At 40.9% G+C, this 19,711-nt stretch overlaps 1 pseudogene across 1 annotated transcript in view; it reads right to left on the bottom strand.

Annotated features, from left to right (window-relative positions):
* Nucleotides 1–522: 522 nt before the first annotated feature.
* The window catches only part of LOC307058363 (serum paraoxonase/arylesterase 1-like), a 29,088-nt pseudogene continuing 9,899 nt past the window's right edge, over nt 523–19,711 (bottom strand). Inside the window, exons 3-9 of the transcript in view lie at nt 16,513–16,568; nt 15,076–15,264; nt 11,938–12,061; nt 7,886–8,085; nt 6,601–6,682; nt 2,523–2,673; nt 523–653 (exon numbers count right to left, since the gene is read on the bottom strand). The product of the transcript in view is annotated as a serum paraoxonase/arylesterase 1-like (transcript). The remainder of the gene's footprint in view (nt 654–2,522; nt 2,674–6,600; nt 6,683–7,885; nt 8,086–11,937; nt 12,062–15,075; nt 15,265–16,512; nt 16,569–19,711) is intronic.

Here is a 19,711-nt window from a genome sequence, read left to right as displayed (position 1 = left end):
TGGGTCACATATAGTTAAGTTACTTAGGACCTGACAACTGACATAATGATTTTAGCAATTCCATTTAAAGGATTTTTACTGGTAAATGAAGCTGTCAAATATCCCAAGACTGATTTGATATTGTACTCTCAAAGAAGCTTTATTGGGCTTCCCTGGTGGCGCAGTGGTTGAGAGTCTGCCTGCCGACGCAGGGGACACGGGTTCGTGCCCCGGTCCGGGAAGATCCCACATGCCGTGGAGTGGCTGGGCCCGTGAGCCATGGCCACTGAGCCTGTGCGTCCGGAGCCTGTGCTCCACAACGGGAGAGGCCGCAACAGTGAGAGGCCCGCGTACTGCAAAAAAAAAAAAAAAAAGCCCTATGCATCACATCTGTTCCCAGCTAAACACACTTTCATCTCTTGTGATGTCCAAATTTAGGGTCAGCATTCATTGTTCAGATGAGATCACTGTGGCCCCTTAGATGTGGCAAGCAGTTGAAATGAGGAGCTCCCAGTTGTTAGGGCATGGGTGCAAATCGGCCTGTTAGAGCTCACAATAAAGAGCTTTGTGGAACACAGTACCAATCAGCAGTTTCCCTTTGTATACAGAGGCAACCGTACTTCCTCGTAACACTGTACCATTTTCTGCCTAAACCACTGTAACTTTGGGTTCTTCTAAAATCTTCTGGATTTGGAGCACCCATCAAAAAATAACATTAGATTAATATTTTTTAAAGTCACTCAAGACATAACTTTAAATATGGGGTCATTTCTCCATAAGAAGAAGCCTTTAGGTAAACCATATTTTGTTCCAAAATTACTCTCTATATGATACCTGTTTCCTCCTTGGCAAAATGACAGATTCTGGTCAGATGATCTTTAACAGAGATAGAGACTCAAAGACCTATAGAGGCAAGAACTATAAATCAGTAGTACAGCCTGGGTGTGAGACATAAAGGAGAGGTAGGGACTATGGCAAATTGCGGGAAGGAGGGGTATTACTCAGTAATAGCCAAATTATTGCCATGCTGGAATTCAGGCTAGTTTTTGTGTATTTTCAGGTAAGCTAGGAATTTGGATGTTTACACTTAATTCCTGATTTTTAAATGTGGCAATAAAAACAAAAACAAACACAAAAAAGAGCATTGCCCAAAAAAGAATATACCTCTCCACTACATTCATCATTCCTCTGAACTTAGGGTCCCAACTCTAAATGTGTAAGAATTCATGAGTTTGGTTTCCTTCATTTAGTTGTAGTTGAGCAGCAATATGATTGTATCATTAGCAGCAGTATAGTATTGATAGTATCTAAGATGGCTATACATGATAGCTGATGTTTGACCATTTTGGCCCATAAAATGGTAATTTCATATGATTCACCTACTATACCGAGCACACGGTAAGGCAGGAGCCCAGGATTGTATTTTGGATCTTCCACTTAACTGTTTGTTTCTGATCTGTAGAATGAGATGGGTGGGACTACATTAATTCTAAATTTGCTTTCAACTTTAAGTTCGTGTTCTTCTGAAGGCTTTAGGATAAAGTACAGTGACTTGGAGAACAGATACTGATATACAAAAACACCAAATATGGCAGAATAGGCAGGCTAGTGCTTGTTTATTAAAGGGTCAACGTGAGCATTTAAAAGGACCTCTCCAAAACAGCTGGCACCAAAGACAGATGTCTTAGGAAATTGCTATAGCATTCACGTGTAGTAGTTAGTTACTGGGAAATAGTTGATGGTGCACCTTGGCTTTAGGAAACCACTTTCTAATAAAACTAAATCACTCTTCTGTGGGGCAGTGCACTAGACAATGGATCGTTATTACTTTTTCCTATACCTTACCAGATGCATCATTAGAAAGTATTTTTTTTCCAGAACAGCAAACTAAGTCCATGCTATAGCAAATGGCCCAAGTTCCCCAAATGAGCTAACAAGCAAGAACAAATTAGAATCTAACATTCTGCCCAGTTCTGAGCAGTGAACACGCCACAGCATACATTTCTTCAATTCTATTCAGCGTACCATATAGCAGTCCTAATAGCTAAGAACTAGCAAAAGGCACAGAGGATTGCCATTCACCATAACCACAATTGTCCTGTAAACCCAGAGATAAAGGGCATGAAGAGCCAACAGGCAAATGTTAATATGTATTTGGTTTTTGTTTCTTATTCAAGAGATGGTAGTCTTTAAAAAAATCTTTTTTTTTTTTCAGGGGTGGAGGGTGGGATGAGACTGACTTTTTTTTTTTTTTTTTTGCGGTACGCGGGCCTCTCACTGTTGTGGCCTCTCCCGTTGCGGAGCACAGGCTCCGGACGCGCAGGCTCAGCGGCCATGGCTCACGGGCCCAGCCGCTCTGCGGCATGTGGGATCTTCCCGGACCGGGGCACGAACCCGTGTCCCCTGCATCAGCAGGTGGACTCTCAACCACTGCACCACCAGGGAAGCCCCCATTCCCTTTTATATCTGATCTCTGGGGTCATCTATCCATGTCCCCCTTTTATTTGCACATATAATTGAGATTTATATTTTCAACCACTGACATGATTCATTTTGCAAACTAACCTCTGATCCAGTAGGATTCTCTGGGTCATAGAAGACGATTTTCATGCCATTGGGATGGCGACCAACTCAAAGGTCCCCTGTCACAGGATCCTCGGATACATTATCCATAAGTGTGTTAAAGTCCAGAGGCTTCTAGATTAAAACCAAGGAGAGAAGGAAGGAGAGAAAGTGAAAAAAATTGGAGAGGTGATGGAGCAATACATCAGGGAAAACTATCATCCTGTCCTTGGTCACCACACTCCTGGCTCCGGGGACATGACAATTGTGCCCCATTTCACTAGCACTCAAGGGAATTCCTCTAGCTTTCCATCTATGCTAGTATTTTGCTGGTTTCCAGGACACACGAGGGAGGGGGAAGATCAGAAAACCAAGGAAGACTGTTAAAAGTTAGATGAAGGCATTTGGACTAACATCTGTGCATGAAATTAAAACTGAAAGAAAAAAAAAGTTTTAAGTGCAGCCTAAAACAGTTCCTTCTAAAACGGCATGTGCAAATGATATTTTTATAAGCATTCAGAAAACAACCAGGAAATGTAGATTCATTTCTGATGAGAACATCAATGAAATGTAGGCTCTTCTTTAACGGCTAATCATAGGCTCTGCAGCCAGAGGAGAAATGATCACCCGGGGTCTAATTTGTGCCTTGGAGTTGAGGAAAAGTTTCTTCCTTGACTTCCTGATGTTATTCAACTCCCTGTTCTTCTCTGCTTATTTTCTAAATATAAGTTGCAAGCATGTGATGACTGCACAGATTGCTGTCGCAGCTTTGTACCGGGATCATAAATAATACCAACGATTCTTAATTCCATCATTTATCATCCTGGCTGCCTTCTACCGGGGAGAAATCACATCTATTTGTTTACCTCTAACTCTCAGTTGGAGAAACAATATCTACCGTGTACCTCAAACAGAGGCCAGCCTACCTCAGCACCCAGAGACCCTGTAATAATTGGCGGTGACTCATTGCACAGGCCAGAGCGTGGGCAGACAGACAGCTGTGGTGAGCCCACGCTGCCCTGCGCTTCCTACTCAGAATGAGCTCTCTCCACATGGCCGTGAAGGGACGAGAGGGCTCAAGCATTGAGGCAGAGCCTCCTTTTGACCTTCATGCAGCGCCACCACTCATTCCTACCCTGGAAACCGGCAAGTTTGGCCAAAGGAGGCGGCTGAGCAAACATCCTCTGGCCAAAATCAGCTCCAAGTCTCCTCCATCCCCAAACCCCATCTATCCCAGTGTCAGACATTCTAGGCTGATAACGTTAAATTCTTTATGTGAGGAAAATGTTTGTCGCAGGGTTCTGCTATTATCTTTGGAAGGGGTCATGGCCAGCTGGCGAATTCCATGGCAGATGAAAGCCTGCAAAGATGAGGGTGGGGAGTGAGAGTGGGAGAAGGACACAGAAACCTGGGGTCCCGTTCATTCATTGCATGATTAATGAGCTCCTGCCTTGCACACCTGCTGAGCAAGAGCTGACAGTCCAGCAGGGAGCCCATCTTGGGCTCAGCAATGAACTCTTCCCTTGCAAATCCGTAATTCCTAGCAATACTAACTCACCACGATGCACACTCAGACCACGTTTCATGCTTCCACAAAGTCCAGTGGAAATGTTTACATTCCTTGGTAAGGGAAACAATAAATTATTCTCTTTGGGAAAAACTGGAACCTCTTAACAAATATCCCAATTTTTTGAGAGTTGGAACTCACTGAAGTGAGACTATTCATTGGCTGTGTCTTGGAATTTTTTTTTTTTTTTTGAGGAGGGGATCGTTTTTATTGCGGTAAAATATGTAAAACGTGAAATTTGTCATTTGAACCATTTTTCAGTGTATAATTCAGTGGCATCAAGTACATTCGAAATATTGTGAACCCATCACCACGATCCATTTCCAGAATCTTTCCTCATCCCAGACAGAAACTGTACCCAGTAGCTCCCCTTTCCTCCCTTCCCCATCCCCTGGTGACCTCTAGTCCGCTCTCTGTTGATGAATTTGCCTCTTCTAGGTACCTGGAATCATACACTATTTGTCTTTTTGTGTCTAGCTTATTTCACTTAGCATAATGTCTACAAGTTCATAGGTGTTATAGCATGATTTAGTACCTCATTCCTTTTCAAGGCTGAATAATATTTCATTGTATGTATATACCACGCTTTGACGGGACATAAACCCATCTGCATCTCATCCCAAATTCTAAGAACAATCCCAGCTAGTTTATCCAATTTCTTGGCACTCCAAGTATCAATTAACTGGTCTTAATTAATATGATCCTTCAAAAGAAAGAATAACATTACAGTTGAAGCGGGGGAGTCTCAACTGAACTGTTATGTCAGGAGACAGGCATGATTTGCTGCCAGAAGTGGGAGCCAAACCTGAAATAAGCTTTGCCCTCAACCTTGCCTCGGCAAGAGCAGTGCCTTTATGATTCTGTGTTGAATGTATATTGGATTGGGTTTTATTCTTATAAGATCCTTTAACTTTCGATTTGCAGAAGTGCCTATTGTTATAACTACAATTTGTTTTTATCCCCCAAGCCAATATGAGTGTGTGTAATTCCATTTTACTTCAGCTTAATACCAAACTAGCCCTGCCGGTGATTTTTTTTTTTTTTTTTTTTTTTTTTTGCGGTACGCGGGCCTCTCACCGCTGCGGCCCCTCCCGCTGCGGAGCACAGGCCCCGGACGCGCAGGCCCGGTGGCCACGGCCCACGGGCCCAGCCGCTCCGTGGCACGTGGGATTCTCCCAGACCAGGGCACGAACCCATGCTCCCTGCATCGGCAGGCAGACTCTCAACCACTGCGCCACCAGGGAAGCCCACCTGCCGGTGATTTTAATGTCAAACATGATATTACATTTGATGTTGCTTCAGGGTAATTTTCTCAGAGTGAAGCCCCTCAGGATAGTCACTGAGATGCGGTGACGGGCACAGTCACACGGGGCCTGAGGACAGCGCTTCGTATGCCGTGGGCAGTTCTGACAGGGGAGCGCTGTCTTCGTGTTTTTCCGAAGCATGACTTTCATATTGCTCCACTTTGCTCTTACTTCTTTCCTCTCCTTTGTGTTTTTACCCCTTTTTGCTCCAAACCTTCAGACCGGATCAGAATTGGTTCCGGTGAAGATGAAGCTCTGAAGAGTGCCCTGCCCCAGCATGTTAAATTAACAATTAATTTGTTCAGTGCCTACTACGTGTGGGAATTCTTCCAGGAACACATAGAGAAAATATCTGTCCTGTGGCGCTTATACCCTAGTAGGAGAGGCACACAGACAATAGAGAAGAGAAGTAAAATACAAAATATGTTAGCAAAGGATGCTGAAAATAAAGCCATAAAGGAGAGAGGAAGTGTGTGTGTGTGTGTGTGTGTGTGTGTGTGTGTGTGTGTGTGTGTGTGTGTGTGTGTAGCAAGGAGCAGAGTTGCAAGTTTAGATTAGGTGCCCAGGGAAGGCCTCGCGGAAGTGACATTTTAGTGAAATCTGGAAAGGTATGAAGGAAGAGCCATGGAGATCTGGAGGAAGAACACCTGAGGAGAGAGACAAGTGCCCGGTCCTGAGGCAGGGCCTTGCTGGGGGAGCCCCAGAAATACTCAAGCAGGAGTATCTCAGCAGCGGCCCAAGGGCTGGAGACAAAGGCAGCAAAGGGATGGGCTGCCAGGGTGCCTGGCAGCCATTGTGAGTACTTGGGCTTTATAAATATTGTGCTGTCGTATACAAGTTGAGGCTATTGTCTGTTCCATCAACATGGAGGGGAAAAAAAGGGGGGGGAGGGAGGGAAGGAGGAAGGAAGGAAGGAAAGAAAGAACTGAAGAACACAATGCCAAGCTTAAAATTCACTAGGGCAGAAAGAATCAAAGTTTCACAGGTGATGTGTGTGGTTTGCTGCTTCCCACTCTGCAGCTAAGCAAAAGTGAACAAACCCATATGATGCTGATGACTCAATAAAAGAGTGAAAAATTGGTTCTCACCCACTCCAATTAGACAGTCCTTTTTTCCTCACTTTTAATTTCACAAATCAATTAGAATCTAATTATCACTCTGCAAACCTATAGTATTAATACTTCTTACCTTCAATGGAGTTAAAGTCCAATTAGCGTGCTTTTCATACACATGAATCTTATGAGCCAGCACTTCAGATATATAGACATACCTTCAAAAAAAGAAAGAGCTACATCAAAGCTCGTGAAGTAATGTGATTCAGAAGGTTACCATGAAGTTGTAATAACTCTTCCTAGGGAAGAACTTGGCTTAGAGACTGGAAAATGGAACCTGTCTCAAAGCACACCAAATTCTGAAGGAACTCAATGAGTTGACAGTGCACAGAGGAGTTTTAATCTCTGAAAAGTTATTTCTAAAGGTGGGAAGCTAACTGGCACTGACTAGTAGGGAAGGAACTTAACGCTAACACAAATATCTGGGAGCAAAAGCATGACAGTGCTTTTCTTGGCTTGTCAACATAATGGCAAGCCCCAGGTTCTGCATTTTAGCCCCTCGTTTTAGGCCAGAGAAAGCACAAGAGAAGACAAGTGCTTGGCCTGTATCTGAGAGGAGACTTCCTCCGCTCTACCCTGAGTGCAATGTCACATTCATCATAACAATCTGTGGCCAGTCTAAGCACAGTGCATCCCAGGACAAAGAGATAAATGACTGCGTGATTATCTGCCATTTGTGAAGACCAGGAGATGATATGAATAATTGAAAACTGTCTGTGTTGCTTTCTCTAAATATGTTACTAACCTTCTAAGTATGTTACAAATCCTTCATGATACAAGAAGAGGAGGATTTTATATACACACCAATGCTACCCAAAGTGTGGTCCCCAAACCATTGCTGGTCTGTGAATTGTTTCACTGTCACCACCAGAAAATAATGTAAATCAACTATATCACTAAGCACACTACTTAGTGAGGCTGACTTTTTTCCCCATGGTAACACTTTCTTTATGAAGGAAGTGGTGCCTTGATTTACATTTTGGTACAAGCTTTTTGTCATTTCAGAAACCAGCACTACTGATATATACATACCTACAAATTGTTAAATCTCATTATACACTCAAAAATCTTCCCTCAAAACAAAGCTGTTTAGTAATACTAAATGTTTATTGCAGTACCCCCTCTTGAAACGCACTTTTTTCCCCAAAAAAGAAATTTAAAAAGAGTATGCCTTCACAAAACAGAAAATTCTGATTTGATATATGTTACTCCCTGAAAAATTAAGATATTTTACATTTTCCCTAATCCTCTTACTAGGATAACATGTTAAAATGCATCCCATCATTTAGAAAATGAATATGCTCTAAAGATGTCTAAGGAGAATCTGGGGACATACATGGCATTTTAAAGAGTTCACACACTTGCCATCAGGTGAGATGTTGATTCCACAGCAAAATCAAATCCGCAGGCCAACACTCGAACTTCATTTGGACTGTAGTACACAACAAATGAGCACGCTAGACCCAAATACAACTCCCAGGATCTCAGGTAGGGGTCAACAAAATAGTGATCACTGATGGCATAGAAGTGTTCAGGTCCCACACCGACAATGCCATTCAAACTGCAATTCAAACACACACATATGACACATGCAGGTGAAGCCATGGTACGTTACAGGATTATGCATTGGCATTCATGAATGTCTCCTTATAAAATCAAAAAGTGGAATGGAGCCTTCACAATAGCTGTTACAGCCCGGAATTATGCAAAATCAGTCCAACCTATACAATCCTCAAAGACAATAATGACCCTAAGAAACCCTAAAAGGTTATTAATTAATAGCAATGGAACATAAAAATCTTATAAACTGTGTCTTTAAAAAAGTGTGTGTGTGTGTGTGTGTGTGTGTGTGTGTGTGTGTGTGTGTGTGTGTTTAGACAGACTAAACTCCACAGACATTAAATTAGGCCAGGAATCATCATCAGGGCCACACATTTCTTTATGCTCATATAGAACAGTCCAAGTCAGCATCGGGCAGTGGAAAAAACCCTGGCAATCTTGAGACTTACATTTTAGTTAAAGCTCTGCTACTATTAGCTGTGTGATCTAGGGAAAATTAATCATTTCACATTCCAGGGCCTCAGTTTCCTTATCTATAAAAAAGGAGTAGATGGACTGGTCTATCTTTCAGCCTTACAGGGTCACATCCAGCCATAAAGTTTCATAATTCTAAATGGAGTGAAATGTCTGTGAGCAAGAATGCTCAGAAATAGGATGCTGTGGCTTTTCTGTTGCTGTTGTTCTGATTTTGATTCTCCCTGTGTTACTGAAAACCTAAGATATATGAGTCTATTTTTCTGCTTTAATAGGTACAACAGCGAACACATAAGTGAGTCATTCTGTGCTGATGGAGGTGACAGAAGTTCCCGGGGGCCATTATCTGGGAGAGAATTATCTCCGCTCCATTGCGGAGGGCGTCACGGCCGGCACATCAGCTCTGACGCAGCTCTGGGCTCCTGGGCGACTTTGATAAGTGTACAGAGCCTCAGTTTTCTCATCTGTAAAGAGAGGTTAAATGATTTTCCCAAAGTCATACAGCTCATTAGTATAAGACTAAGGGTCAGAATCTTCATTTGCGGCGTTGCAGTGGGAATTACAATGAGATGATGCCTGCTGTATGCCTTGCGGGGAGCCTGCCAATCACAAAGCCTCCATCAATGGAAGCCACAGTTACCACATGAGAAAAAGGGTCTAGGAATTTAGGATTAGTCTGTACAGGCTTCAGGCATAAGCCTGCAAGCTGGGTTTTTTTCCTCTCTTTTTTAAAGGTAGATTTCTGAAATTAGTTTGCTTTATAATCCTTTGCTATTTTTCATAAAAAGCAGAGCAGAAGGGTTTAGAGTAATAGCTTTGAAATCTGATGAACTCCATTTGAATTCTGGAGTTGCTTGCTATCATCCATGGGGCCACAGCATGTCACTAAACTCTGAGCCTCTCCATACCTTGAAATGTCGGGGTAAGAATAAAATGAAATAATGAATCAAGGACCCTAGCACCATGCCTGGCATATAGTAAATGACCAATAATGACCATTGTGGTGTTATCATTATTAATAACATGCTCAAATTATAATAGATTAGTCACTGGAATATTAATGTTGTAGACAACCATAGAAACAACCATCAAATACAAAGCAGAAAATATACATGGCTAATCCTTGGGTTGAGAGAGCAGAATTTTAGTTAATTGTGGCACTAACTATAGTTTGGTTCTATACTGCCAAAGATCAATATATTTGCAATTGCCCAGAAAAAAATACTCTAACCCTGGGAAATTGGACAAAATTGAGATTTCCAAGATTAAATGGTAAAACAAATAAAATAAGTTTTCACTGTTTCATAGCGACTCAGAGCACAAGCTCCAGACTCCAGCTACCAGGGTTAAAGTTCCAGTTGCACCATTTATTGACAGTGTCACCTGAGGCAAGTTAAATACTCCAGGCCTCATTTTCTTTAATCCAAACTGGTATAGAAATAAAACCTAATTAAGAAAATATTTGTGGGACTTTCCTGGTGGCGCAGTGGTTAAGAATCCGCCTGCCAATGCAGGGGACCCAGGTTCAATTGCTGGTCCAGGAAGATCCCACATTCTGCGGAACAACTAAGCCCATGCTCCGTGCACAACTACTGAGGCTGAGCTCTAGAGCCCGTGCTCTGCAACAAGAGCAGCCACCACAACGAGAAGCCCATGCACCACAATAAAGAGTAGCCCCTGCTCGCTGCAACTAGAGAAAGCCCACGCGCAGCAACGATGACCCAACATAGCCAAAAATAAAAATTAAAAAAAAATCTGTAAAAAGTTAATAATCTGTTAAATTGGTTATTGCACCACCCAACTTATAGTTGAAGCTCATTAAGTTGTTATTATCACTGTTGTTATTACCATTAGCCCAGCTTCTCTAGTCTACATACTTTCTCCTAATTTAGATCTTGGGATTTAGCACATTCTCCAGACACTCAGTGTCCTTATTCTCTTTCCAAAATATATGTGTTGAATGAATGTATGAAGAAACTCTCCCACCAAAAGCTGTTGTCTGAACTTTCATGCAGATGAAGACCTGGGCTGTAGTCTGTAACGGTCACTAATTGGTTGATTGACTTTCATCCAGTAACTCGATTTCTCACCAATCTTGGTTTCCTCATCTTCAAATACACCAGGTAAGAAAGGAGAGGAAGGAGCACTGGGAACACTGAGCACACATCACTTACCAGGTACTCTGCTAGGCACCTGCATGTACATACCACACGGTTTAAAAGAAATCTAGATTTACAAATTCAGAGATAATTGAATTCTGCAGGTAAATTATTCAAATAGAGGGTAGGATTCTAGAAAACCATAATGATTAGAGGATAAAAACTGTTTGGGAAGATAGTGTCAGATTATTTTCCTAAATCCATCACTACCTCATAAACCAAACCCTAAGGCAAGCGAGGATGTTGACTTTGTGTTGGGTTGTTGGGGATCAGGGATCCACGTGTGTTTTCTTTCTCTGTATGTCATACTGTCAAGGAGCCTGGGATGGAGCTGAGTGTCACCACAGAGCTGCTATTTCAAAAATCGTGTGCAAAACAAACAGCAGAAGAGGCAGCACAGGGAGGTCTTAGAGGCACCAGATTTCAGATCTCCTCTTAGGTATGTATTTCTAATTCTTAGAAACATGTAATATTACATCTTTTAATATAAAAATAAATAATAAATAAGCTCAAAATGTGAAATTTGTCTATGGAACTGGCTTGGGTTTGAAATACTAAGTCTGGTTTTCGAGAAGAGCAGAGTGTTTTCTTGCTAAAAGATTAAAGGAACATTCTCTGAGGCTAGGAGCCATAAAGCAGCATCCAGGCAACCTGGGAAATGAGGGAGGAAGAGGATGGGTCTTCTCTGAGGGGCTTGAGTCCTCAAAAGTTTCTGCAGAGGACTTTCCTGGTGGCGCAGTGGTTAAGAATCTGCCTGCCAATGCAGGGAACACGGGTTCGAGCCCTGGTGCGGGAACCACATGCCGCGGAGCAACTAAGCCCTGTGTGCCACAACTACTGAGCCTGCGCCCTAGAGCCCGCGAGTCACAACTACTGAGCCTGCGTGCCTAGAGCCTGTGCTCCACAACAAGAGAAGCCACCGCGATGAGAAGCCCGCGCACCGCAACGAAGAGTAGCCCCTGCTCACCACAACTAGAGAAAGCCTGCATGCAGCAACGAAGACCCAACACAACCAAAAAATAAATAAATAAAATAAATAAATTTATATTAAAAAAAAAGTTTCTGCAGAAGAACACTTGGAAGAGTTTATGATCATTAGAAAGGGGAGTTGCCATTATCCCCCCACCCCGTCCCCTACTCCCTGCCAAAAGGAAACACTAAAAGTGGATTAACCATCCACTGGTGTTAAAGGAAAATAGAAATATGACATATCTCAGTACTTAGGCAGAAGTTTTTGTTTGATGGTTTTCAGATGCAAAAATGACTTTTCTTCTTGAAATTTAAACAACTCAACCGTGGACTTAAAATCTGGAAGGTTCACCACCAGCAGGTACACGGTATTATCTGAGAAGAGATTAAAAACAAAAATGGAAACATTAACCGAGCTGTCAGCTGTCAGTCCTGTCTCCAGAAAGCAATTTCAACCCACCTCCAACCAGTACTTAGGGTATCAGGCAGATGGAATATTTTCATCTCTTTGTAGAGAGGCATTTGTGATTGCTCCAAAGAAAAATGGCTAAAGGAAGACCCAGTGACAGTCTCTAAAAACTCCAGACTCCACAAGGGGAAAAAAAAATCCTCAACTTAAGAATGAGCAGCCCTTGACACTAAAACTCCAAAGAGCTTATTAAGCTTTCTACTGCAAATGGTCTCAGCAAGATGCAGCACTGAGATAAAAGAGATAAAAGATGTGAAGAATATCAATAAGAGAAGGTGTGCTCAGGTGTAATTTACACAGCGTGAGATGATCAATTCCATAAAAAGAGCACGTGAGAGATAATATCACAGGGAAGCAGATTCTGGGAGTCAGTGCAACTCTGAGACATAAAAGATACCAGTTTAAGTGGTCAAGAAGGTATGATCAGAAGCAGCAAGTGAAGTTAGGCCATAGTCTTTGCCTTTGGAAGCAGTGAGTCTTTGGAAAGTTTTGACGTCACTGAATTGGTGTTTAAAGGAAAATAGTGTAAAGTTTAGGAGGTTGCATTGAAGAAATCTGAACACAAAAGCCAGCTATGAAGCTTCCCATTAGTCCATTTGACAAGCAAATGTTTATTTTAATTGGTGCTAAGTGCTACAAAGGGAAAACAAAACCAGATAAAGGGATGGAGAGTAATGAGATGTCTTCTTCACAGGAGTCAGGGAAGTTCTGAGAAGATGATGTCAAAGCAGAGATCTAATGAAATGAGAAACTGAACTATGTGAATATCTGGGGAAAGAGTGCTCCAGGCTGAAGGAAGAGAGCGTGCAAAGGGCCTGAGGCACACGTTTCCTTGGAACACGTAATGGTGAGGTTGTGGTTGGAGGAGTGAAAGAGTGGGAATACTGAAGCCACAGAAACAGGAGCCAAGGCCAGTCTTCAGGGCTTAGGACAGGGATCCAGGGCTTACTTATAGGGGGCTTTCAACCAAGGAGTAACATGACCTGTGGGTATGGCAGTAATCCAGGCATGTGGAGATAAGGGACTGGACCAGGAAGATGGCACTGACAGGAAAAGACAGGAAAGGACAAGAGAGGCATTTGACAGGAAGTATCAAAAGTCCCTGATGATGGCTGAGGAATGAGGGAGTCGGAAATCAAACATAAGTGAGGATTAAAACCCGGATTCACGTTTTGCACAGCAGACTCCACCTCTAGGAATTTATCCTAAGGAAGTATTCACAGAAGATATATGTACAAGAATGTTTATTTTGGCATTGTTTTCAATGAGCATAAAAGTGGGAACAGGTTTAATATCCATCAACAGATGAACTATATTATGGTACTTCCACACAACAAAATTCTAAAGAGCCATTGTAAAGTACCTCTAAATGCACTGTCAGAGAAAGGAATCCATGATGTAGTGTTTAATACAAAAGCAATTTATACGAGCACTTGTGTAATATTTATGTGGTTACTTTTCCCATTTTAATTTAAAAGAGCATGCACACACCCAACACCCTATTTCTTTGCACTTAAAATATTTTGAAAATAAAATATAGTGTTGATAAATGGGTGAAGAGGTCATTGAAAGGGAAATATATACGGATATATGTATATTTCATATATACATACATGGAAGAAGAGAAGTCATATGGGGTAAACATGAAGAATGGAAGATAAGAGGATAAAGAATTACTTTTCGACATTTTGAGTTTAATGTGGCTATAGGACAGGAACCCACATAGAAGTATCTAATAAGCTGAAGGGAGGGAACTGAAGAGCTGATTAAAATCATCATCATCCTCATCCACTTTGGGGGTGTTCTCCTAGAGAGCTGGCACAGTTACAGTTGTGACATGGCTGAACTTTCTGAAATAGAGGAAATAAAGAGGAGGCAAAATATTGGTCCTTTGGGGAATGCTCAGAGAATTCGAAATGAGTGACAAAATAATAAAGAGGGGAGACAACCTGCAGCAGAATCAGAATGAGGACACATAAGTGTACTGGAATATCAGGGAGGGGCAATTGAACAGTATAAAATGAGATGGAGGAAGGAAGGGGGGAGGGAGGGAGGGGAGGAGGGGAGGGCAAGGAGGAAGGAGAGGCAGAGGGGGAGAATTGGAAGAGAGAGAGAGACATTGCTGATAACTTTCAAGGCAGCAATTTTAGCCCGCCCAAATGGGAAAAGTCTGCAGGGACCGAAGAAGGGATTGTTTGATGAGGAGATGGACGACAGGGGTGATTCTCAACCCTGGTCTCACATTTTTATCTCCTGGAGAGCTTGTAACAAGCACTACCACCCAAGCCTCCCTCAGACCAACTGACTCAGAATATTTGGGGCTGGAACCTGGACATCAGGCTTTTTAAAACTCTCCAGGTGCTTGTGTGTGCAACCGGGATTAGAGTTAATGTAGAGACCAAGGAAATGGCTGCAAAAAGAAGGGAAGAAGTGGGATGAAGGCGTAAGGGATGAGGCAACATGTTAAAATGTGGAGAAGCAGTTTGAAGACAACCAGAGGCACCAGTGGGCAGGGAGGCATCGAAAGTGACCATCCGTCAGTGGATCTGTAGGTTGCAGGTGTCTTACGTTAGAAAAATCTATTCCTGTAAATGCCTGGATCTGTACAATTCTTTAAGTTGGAAAAACCCATAATGATTAGAGCTGAATATCATTACTATAGTAATTACAGAGATAATGTGAAGGTTGGTATTTTTAAAAGTTAGGTGTTTTTCAAATCTCAAATATTTTAGCATTCTCAAGCCTTTATGTGGTTATAACATTATATTTAATTAACATGTGGGTAAGTTTAAAATCCAGAGTAAGAACATTGTTCATGATTATACTTTAGTTGGATGAAAAGAAAAATTCTTTCATTAACATTTTGCTGTTTTTTTAAATTTGGCTTTATTTTTAATAAACATTAAATAAACATTGTTACCTTCATTTGTGAATGTGCTAATCCCATGAGGGTTAAATGAAGACAAATCAAAGTTACTTCCAGTGATCCTCAGTTCCAACACTGTTGTATCCTCTTCAACAGTGGACATGATCCACTGTTCATGTCCATCAGAAGTATTTTTCCAGGCTTATCGGGTTCAAAGCTCTTTATTCCAGGATATTTTAATCCCTTATAGAATAATGGAGGAGAAAACACAGGCACTTTATAAATACTTCAAATGCTGATGGAGGTGGTAGATGGCACATGGGTTCACACTGTCTGGTTCCAGCCACAGGGCCACAGGGGAAGCCTCTTAGTTGGCTGGTGTAATAGGCCCACGGGGTCTCTGGGAGCCACATGCTCCACCAGGTGAACCCACACAACAGGCACAGACCCTTCCATGTGTGTTGAATATCACAGCTATCAAGCTACCAACCCATGACAAAGATAAAAAAAAGAAGAGCAGACCAAAGAGACATTTATGAATGGGCTTCAATAATATAAGCAAGGAACACGGACAGAACATTCGTTATGGTTTTTAAACCATCCCCTAGCAGGTTCATTGGAAGCATCTCAGAGACGAGGTTTAGGGGAAGTCTAGTAAGCAAAGGGAACAACTCCTTTCTTAGCCTGAAGGTAGAAGAACGACACATATCTATTTGTTTTACATATCTGGGTCCCATATAAGATTTTGCTGGAAATATATGTTCTGTTCCTTTAAAAAAGAGCTTGTAAGATACTTCTGCTGAGGATGACTAGTCTTCCATCTTCATAGGAGAAAACTGGATTGAATGAACTACAACAGGAAGCAAAGGGTTTTCAATGGCTGGATGACTTGTATACTGTATCCTATCAACTCTGTTTTCCTAGATTAGGTTGTTGACTTCTTTTGTTTTGAGCTATATCGCCTACCACAATGATCTATACGCAGGAGAGGTTCAACAACATGGTGGCTTTTCTCTTCAAAGTTTGGAAATTGTGGAATAAAATATCAACGATTTTAAATTAAAAGGCTTATTCTGAAAAGTATAAAAAAAAGATAAAAATCTAAATGACGTGTGAGGGGATATATATACACACACGTACACACATATATACACTCAATTCAGCAAATATTTGAGTATACCACTTAAGGGCTTCAAGGAATAGAGAGATGAATGGGAAGCCATTCTTGAACTCACTGAACTCACAAATTGCCACAATGGAAGACAGGGGAATATAAGAGTTCACTGTACACACAGGAATACAAATATGCATAAAACATATACTATCAAAATCATAACATCAGTATGAATGCATATATGGTTTGTTTTTTGAACCATATCACTGCTCATTTTATTTGAAGATGGGCATTGGTATAAAAAAGGCTGAAACAAAAGACAAGCTGCCAGTCCTAGAAAATGATTCAGAGCACAGTAAGTGAAAGGCAACACTTACGGAGCTAATGAAAGCCAGTCCATTACGAAGTATCTCCAAGTCTTCAGAGCCAGTTTCTGTCAGAAAAGAGAATAGACAGCACAGATTATTTCCTACTGTTGCAGGAAGCTAAGGGTCCTTTTCTTTATCACTCCTAACTTGAAAATAGGGCTACATATTTAGCTCTTCTTTGATAGGTTTATTTATTTATTCCAGTTGACTAATGTGATTATTAAAAATTAAAAGCGATTCATATATTGAAATAAAGTATATTTAAAATGTACACTTAATATATTTGTTTTAAATTGATGGACTAGAACTTTTTCCTTAGAGCCCAAAACCTCTTAAAGTACATGGAAATTCACTAAATGTACAAAAGGTACAGTAATTTGAAAATAGCCTGCTGTTTTTTAAAGACATAAACTCCCAATATATGTTGATACTTAATAATTCCAAACCAAATAAACTCTTTGAAAACCCTATTGGAAATATAAACAAATTCCAAATGCTTTGGTTAAAATGGGGATACATTTCATATGCCAAATATGCATTTACTATTAATATAAACATCAATAAAATATCACCAAATTAGTTATGCTTTAAGTACATGTAAATTTTTTGGATTTCAATCAATCTCGAGACATATGGGATTTCTGATTTGGTATTAATAATTTTAGTGGAGGTGTTTGTTTTTCAAATATCCAGTGATATTTAATATCAATATCATGTTTGTTTTCTAGAAAAAAAGATTACACTATAAGATATCTGACCAAGCTTACTGATGCTAACTGCATTGAGTCATGTGGTCTAGCCTTTCCAACCTCAGTCAACTGAGATAAATAATTCTAAAAAATCCTCAAAACATAACAAAAGCAGATCGGGACTGACATATACACACTGCTATATATAAAACAGATAACAAATAAGAACCTGCTGTACAGCACAGGGAACTCTACTCAATACTCTGTAATGACTTATATGGGAAAAGAATCTCAAAAAAAAAAAGTGGATATATGTATATGTATAACTGATTCACTTTGCTGTACACCTGAAACTAACACAACATTGTAAATTGACTATACTCCAATAAAAATTAAAAAAAAATAATAACAAAAGCATGAATGTCAAACAAGTTGTTCTCAAATAACAAAGCTGGTTGGTTGAAGCCAGATGGGGACTTGAGTCCTCCAACACTCCTGTTGGTTGCCTACCAGCTGCTATTCCCTGGCCCTTTTATCTTTGCTGAAGGGTCAGTCTTCCACAAAGGAGGCCCATAATTACCTTCCCAGCTTCTTTTGCAGCTAGGGCACCAGCCTGTTTTCTAGCTCTGATTAATGAGATCTAAGGGAAAATCTGCTGAGAGCTTCTGGGAAAAATTTTCCTCCCAGATATTAAAAGAGAGATGCATTAGGAGAAGCCCTGTGGTAACTGCATAGGTGTGTGAGGTCTTTTAAAATTTTTATCCTTTACTCATTGCTTTTTATTCCTCTTTTGTCCCTCCTCTGCCATCTGCTCAGGTTATATTACCATAAAATCAAACACTGTCTGACTATTGTTTTTGCTAAACGGACCAAACAAAAACAAATGATCAAAAAACAGTCAAAAACATTGACAGTAGGTTGGTAAAATCAAAAGTCAGGTAATTTGGTATTCATAACTAACTACTGACTTAATAATACTCTCCTGGTTCATAGTTTTATTTTTGAACAAAATTTAACAAGTATATTAATCAAATAACTCGCAAGATAATACTTCAAGTTCAAGCGAGATACTTCCTCCTCTCAAATACTTATCTATTCCTTTTCCTAATTTACAGTTAGAAAGTTCTACCAATTTTACTCTTGGGAAGCATTCTTTCTTGTTCTGGGAGAGAAAAAAAGGAATCAACTACGCATAAAACTGTCCAGAAATTATAATTAAGTTGCAAAGGTAAGTAGCCAATAAAGTTCTCCTTAACTGTACTTTTTGCCTGGGTTTCAACCCCAGGGTTAGTGGTCCCTGAAACCTGAGCAATTGTATCAGACCAGACCTAAGCAAGACACATGGGTCCCTGGGCACAACATTCAGTATTTATTTAGCAGAGGTGGGTAGATACACAAAGGAGATACATAGTGTCCTCTTGAGGACTCTGTGCCCTTTGGCAGAACAGGAACTATTTCATCAACTGTGTCAGGAGTCCTAAGTGGAAATTTGGGTTAAATAGCAACAGGGTTCCAATTTATTCCATTGATATTTTAGGGCTGCTGACAGATGGGCCTCCTGCCCATCTGCCCAGTGTGGCCCCAAAGCCTGGACTGGACATCTGCTTTCGGGTGTGTTACTTGAAAAATGCAGGTGTGCTTAAAGGATTTATAACTTCAGAAAATCATACCCAAGGCCAACATATAAAAAGGCATTGCACATACACACACCCAAAAGTGACTTACTAAATCTGAGTGCATAAACATTGTGGGGAACATTTGAGTGAAGGACAAAGCAAAAAAGAACAGATGTGAGAAGGAAGTACCAGCAGGCTGCCTGCGCAGCACAGAGCTATTGACGTAGCATTTGAAAGAAATGGACCACAACATTAGCACAGCCAAGAGATCTAAACAATAAACACTTTTTGAGAACTAATGATACAATATAGTCAGAGTGAGCAGCAACAATTATCCAACAATCCCTAGAAATCTTATTTGACTAAAGATAGACAGGCAGAGAAAGTTTTCACTTTGCCTTACTGATAATTTAGTCTCACAGAAGGAGGAAGATGGGCTAAGGGTGACTGGACACTTTGCATAAAATTCCTAACAATATGGTATAAAATAATAGGAATTTGGAGGTGACTGATTTTCATCTTTTCATTCAGATAAAAATGTAGCATGCTCCTACTATCATGCTATTGGCTATCAATTCTACCCTCTACGAGGGTCTGAGCTAAGAGGCTAGCAGTGGGGTCTAGTAATCAGCTTTGTTAAAGCACCACAGTTCACCCTGAGGCACACAGTAGAGAACCTGGGCGCTAGAGATCCAGAGGTGAATGGATAGATGAGGAAGGCCTGGCCTGCAAGGAGAGGGTGGGTCCCTGAATGATGGACACAAACTTAGAAAGCAGACTTCAAAGGAAACTTGGGATCTGCCCCCATGACCTGAGAAACAAAAAGATATTTCACCAATGGAAATCTGACGTTATAATCAAAAAAGTTTGCAATAAAGAAATAAAAGAGAAAGTTTAGAGCAG

Source organism: Hyperoodon ampullatus, assembly GCF_949752795.1.
Source record: "Hyperoodon ampullatus genome assembly, chromosome: 9".
NCBI classification, from domain to species: domain Eukaryota; kingdom Metazoa; phylum Chordata; class Mammalia; order Artiodactyla; family Ziphiidae; genus Hyperoodon; species Hyperoodon ampullatus.
This window is presented reverse-complemented; position numbering and strand designations above follow the sequence as displayed.